The sequence below is a fragment of the Ranitomeya imitator genome, chromosome 5 (genome assembly GCF_032444005.1).
Source record: "Ranitomeya imitator isolate aRanImi1 chromosome 5, aRanImi1.pri, whole genome shotgun sequence".
Lineage (NCBI taxonomy): Eukaryota > Metazoa > Chordata > Amphibia > Anura > Dendrobatidae > Ranitomeya > Ranitomeya imitator.
Window position 1 is genome coordinate 361,138,092 of NC_091286.1, and position 6,000 is coordinate 361,144,091.

The window sequence follows — 6,000 nt, forward strand, 5'->3', positions numbered from 1 at the left end:
GGTTATGAGTTTGTAACCATGGCAGACCAAGCACTAAGACATCATGTAAATTATACAGTACCAGGAAGCGAATCACCTCCTGATGAACGGGAGTCATACGCATGGTCACTTGTGTCCAGTACTGAGGTTTATTCATAGTCAAAGGTGTAGAGTCAATTCCTTTCAAAGGAATAGGAACTTCCAGAGGTTCCAGACTAAACCCACAGCGATTGGCAAATGACCAATCCATAAGACTCAGGGCAGCGCCTGAATCCACATAGGCATCGACGGAAATGGATGATAATGAACAAATCAGCGTCACAGACAGAATGAACTTAGACTGTAAAGTACCAATGGCAACAGACTTATCAACCTTTTTTGTGCGTTTAGAGCATGCTGATATAACATGAGCTGAATCACCACAATAAAAACACAATCCATTTTTCCGCCTATAATTTTGCCGTTCACTTCTGGACTGAATTCTATCACATTGCATTATCTCAGGTGCCTGTTTAGAAGACACCGCCAAATGGTGCACAGGTTTGCGCTCCCGTAAACGCCGATCAATCTGAATAGCCATAGTCATGGACTCATTCAGACCTGTAGGCGCCGGGAACCCCACCATAACATCTCTAATGGCCTCAGAAAGGCCATCTCTGAATTTTGCAGCCAGAGCGCACTCATTCCACTGAGTAAGCACCGACCATTTCCGAAATTTCTGACAATATATTTCTGCTTCATCTTGTCCCTGAGAGAGAGCCAATAAAGCTTTTTCAGCCTGAATCTCTAGGTTAGGTTCCTCATAGAGCAAACCCAATGCCAGAAAAAACGCATCCACATTGAGCAACGCAGGATCCCCTGGTGCCAATGCAAATGCCCAATTCTGAGGGTCACCCCGCAGGAAAGATATAACAATCTTGACCTGCTGAGCAGGGTCTCCAGAGGAGCGAGATTTCAAGGAAAGAAACAACTTGCAATTGTTCCTAAAATTCAGAAAACTAGATCTATCTCCAGAAAAAAAACTCTGGGATAGGAATTCTAGGTTCAGACATAGGCGTATGTACAACAAAATCTTGTATATTTTGAACCTTAGCAGCAAGATTATTCAGGCTGGAAGCCAAACTCTGGACGTCCATGATAAACAGCTGAGGTCAGAGCCATTCAAGGATTAAGAGGAGGAAAGAAGCAGCCAAGCTGCAATTAAGGCTAGGCAGCAAACACTGAGGAGGGGAAAAAAAAAAAAAAAACTTCCTCAGACTACTTTTCCTCCTACTTCAGCCAAAACGATGACCAATTTTTTTTTTGGCCGGCTATACTGTCATGATCCCAATGGCAGGGGATCACAAAAGGACAAGCGCAAAAACAAAACAAGCTCTAGGGTGATGGAACCTGAGCTGACCGCGATCCTGAACCTAAACACACAACTAGCAGTAGCCGGGGAACGTGCCTACGATGATTCCTAGACGTCTCGCGCCAGCCGAAGGATTAACTTCCCCTATTAGAAGAAACACAGACCTCACTTGCCTCCAGAGAAACACCCCACAGAAATAGCAGCCCCCCACATGTAATAACGGTGAAATGAGAGGAAAGCACATACGTAGTTATGAAAATAGAATCAGCAAAAATGAGGCCCGCTAAAGCTAGATAGCAGAGGATACAAAAGTGAACTGCGCGGTCAGCGAAAAACCATTAAAAAAAAACCATCCTGATATTACTTGAACTCGTGCCAACTCATGGAACATGAGGAGTAATTTCAGCCCACTAGAGCCACCAGTAGCAAGGAATCACATATCTGCAAGCTGGACTAAGACAAAAATTAAGCAAAACGTGGAACAGGAAAATCAAAACTTAGCTTGTCCTGAAGATAACAGACGCAGGGAGCAGAGGTAAAAAGACACACTGATTACATTGATAGCCGGCGAGGAAATGACAAAAAAGCCAGGTTAAATAGGAAACTCCCATAACCTGATGGAACAGGTGGACACCAGAGACCGCAGAGAACACAAGTCACCCAGTACCATCAGTAACCACCAGAGGGAGCCCAAAAACAGAACTCACAACAGTCGGCACAATGGCAGTAGGCTCAGCCAAGGAGCTAGGCGGTACTGCACTGGTGAAGTTGGAGCGGAAAGAGAAGTTGAGTTATATAGCATTTTATGATGGGCCTTTAGTGGGTTCAGTGTGTACGCCCTTAAAGGAAAAGTTAACTTATTGTTCAGAGTTTGCACTTAGTAGAATACCCGGCTGGGTACTGAGAGTTATTTATAGTCAAAAATGTTATTTAACCCCTTAGCAACCGCCGATACGCCTTTTAACGGCGGCCGCTAAGGGTACTTAAACCACAGCGCCGTTAATTAACGGCGCTGTGGAAAAAGTGAATAGCGCCCCCCAGAGTCGGATTTTCTCCGGGGTCTCGGCTGCCAGGGGTAGCCGAGACCCCAGAGAACATGCTTCGGGGGGGTTTGTACCGACCCCGCATTTGCGATCGCCGGTAATTAACCGTTTACCGGCAATCGCAAAAAAAAAAAAATGCGATCTCTTTTTAATTTCTCTGTCCTCCGATGTGATCGCACATCAGAGGACAGAGAAAGGGGGTCCCAGATAGCCCCCCGATACTCACCTATCTCCCCCGGTGCTCCTCGTGGCTCCCGGTGGGCGCCGCCATCTTCAAAATGGCGGGCGCATGCGCAGTGCGCCCGCCGGCCGGCACGGGAGACTCTTTGGGGTCTCGGCTGCGGGGGGTAGCCGAGACCCCAAAGAACATGATCGGGGTCGGTTTTACCGACCCCTGTTTTGCGATCGCCGGTAATTAACTGTTTACCGGCGACCGCAAAAAAAAAAAAATCAAAGTGTAATTCTCTGTCCTCTGATGTGATCGCACATCAGAGGACAGAGAAATAGGGGGATTCGGGGACCCTATCATACTTGCCGGTGTCCCTGAGTCCTCCTGCTGCTCCTCCTGGCCGCCGGCATCTTCTGGGGAAAAGAAAATGGCGGGCGCATGCGCAGTGCACCCGCCATCTGTCTCCATCTGCCGGCTGGCAGGACAAGAGCAGTTGGGGCTAAAATTAGGGTTAGGGCTAGGGTTAGGGTTAGGGGTAGGGCTATGGTTAGGGCTAGGGTTAGGGTTAGGGTTAGGGCTAGGGTTAGGGTTAGGGCTAGGGTTAGGGTTAGGGCTAGGGTTGGGGTTGGGGCTAAATTCAGGGTTAGGGTTCTTTCACACTTACATCGGTACTGGGCCGTCGCAATGCGTCGGCCCGACATACCGACGCACGTTGTGAAAATTGTGCACAATGTGGGCAGCGGATGTAGTTTTTCAATGCATCCGCTGCCCAATCTATGAATCTATGTCCTGGGGAGGAGGGGGCGGAGTTACGGCCACGCATGTGCGGTCAGAAATGGCGGACGCGACGTACAAAAAACGTTACATTGAACGTTTTTTGTGCCGACAGTCCGCCAAAACACAACTGATCCAGTGCACGACGGACGCGACGTGTGGCCATCCGTCACGATCCGTCGGCAATACAAGTCTATGGGCAAAAAAAACGCATCCTGCGGGCACATTTGGAGGATCCATTTTTTGTCCAAAACGACGGATTGCGACGGATGCCAAACGACGCAAGTGTGAAAGTAGCCTTAGGGCTAGGGTTAGGGTTGAGGCTAAAGTTAGGGCTAGGGTTGGGGCTAAAGTTAGGGATAGATTTGGGGTTAGGGTTTGGATTAGAGTTGGTATTAGGGTTAGGGTTGGCATTAGGGTTACGCTTGGGATTAGGGTTAGGTCTGGGATTAGGGTTAAGGTTAGGGTTGTGATAAGGGGTGTATTGGGATTAGGGTTAGGTTTGAGGTTAGGGTTGAGATTAGGATTAGGGGTGTTTTGGATTTAGGGTTTTGATTAGGGTTATGGTTAGGGTTGACATTAGGGTTGTTTTGGGGTAAGGGTTGTGATTATCGTTAGGGTTAGTGATTAGGATTATTGATCGGATTGGGATTAGGGTTAGGGGTGTGTTGGGGTTAGGGTTGGAGCTAGAATTGGGGGGTTTCCACTGTTTAGTTACATCAGGGGGTCTCCAAACACGACAGCCAATTTTGCGCTCAAAAAGTCAAATGGTGCTCCCTCCCTTCTGAGCTCTGCCGTGCGCCCAAACAGTGGGTCACCCCCACATATGGGGCATCAGCGTTTTCGGGATAAATTGGACAACAACGTTTGGGGTCCAATTTCTCCTGTTACCCTTGTGAAAATAAAAACTAGGGGGCTACAAAATCTTTTTTGTGGAAAAAAAAATATTTTTTAATTTTCACGACTTTGCATTCTAAACTTCTGTGAAGCACTTGGGCATTCAAAGTTCTCACCACACATCTAGATAAGTTCCTTGGGGGGTCTAGTTTCCAAAATGGGGTCACTTGTGGAGGGTTTCTACTGTTTAGGTACATCAGGGGCTCTGCAAACGCAACATAACGCCCGCAGACCATTCTATCAAAGTCTGCATTCCAAAACGGCGCCCCTTCCTTCCGAGCTCTGCCGTGCGCCCAAACAGTGGTTTACCCCCACATAAGGGGTACCAGCGTACTCAGGACAAATTGGACAACAACTTTTGGGGTCCAATTTCTCTTGTTACTCTTGTGAAAATAAAAACTTGGGGGCTAAAAAATCTTTTTTGTGGAAAAAAAAATATTTTTTATTTTCACGACTCTGCATTCTAAACTTCTGTGAAGCACTTGGGCATATAAAGTTCTCACCACACATCTAAAATGGGGTCACTTGTGGGGGATTTCTACTGTTTAGGCACATCAGGGGCTCTCCAAACGCGACATGGCGTCCGATCTCAATTCCAGACAATTCTACATTGAAAAAGTAAAACGGCACTCCTTCTCTTCCAAGCTCTGCGGTGCGCCCAAAAGTGGTTTACCCCAACATATTGGGTATTGACGTACTCAGGAGAAATTGCACTACAACTTTTGTGGTCTAATTTCTCCTGTTACCCTTGTGAAAATAAAAATTTGGGGGCAAAAAGATCATTTTTGTAGAAAAAATGCGATTTTTTTATTTTCATGGCTCAACGTTATAAACTTCTGTGAAGCACATGGGGGTTTAAAGTGCTCACCACACATCTAGATAAGTTCCTTAAGGGGTCTAGTTTCCAAAATGGTGTCATTTGTCTGGGGTTTCCACTGTTTAGGCACATCAGGGGCTCTCCAAACGCGACATGGCGTCCAAGCTCAATTCCTGCCAATTCTACATTGAAAAAGTAAAACGGCGCTCCTTCACTTCCAAGTTCTGCGGTGCGCCCAAACAGTGGTTTACCCCCACATATGGGGTATTGGCGTATTCAGGAGAAATTGCATAACAAAATTTATGGTTACATTTCTGTTTTTACACTTGTGAAAATAAAAAAAATGGTTCTGAATTAAGATGTTTGCAAAAAAAAGTTAAATGTTCATTTTTTCCTTCCACATTGTTTCAGTTCCTGTGCAGCACGTAAAGGGTTAATAAACTTCTTGAATGTGGTTTTGAGAACCTTGAGGGGTGTAGTTTTTAGAATGGTGTCACACTTCATTATTTTCTATCGTATAGACCCCTCAAAATGACTTCAAATGTGATGTGTTCCCTAAAAAAAAGGTGTTGTAAAAATGAGAAATTGCTGGTCAACTTTTAACCCTTATAACTCCCTAACTAAAAAAATTTTTTTTCCAAAATTGTGCTGATGTAAAGTAGACATGTGGGAAATGTTATTTGTTAACTATTTTTTGTGATATATCTCTCTGATTTAAGGGCATAAAAATACAAAGTTTGAAAATTGCAAAATTTTAAAAATTTTCGCCATATTTCCGTTTTTTTCATAAATAATCGCAAGTAATATCGAAGAAATGTTACCACTAACATGAAGTACAATATGTCATGAAAAAAAAAATCTCAGAATCAGCGGGATCCGTTGAAGCGTTCCAGAGTTATAACCTCTGACAGTGGTCAGAATTGCAAAAATTGGCCTGGTCATTAAGTACCAAATTGGCTCTGTCACTAAT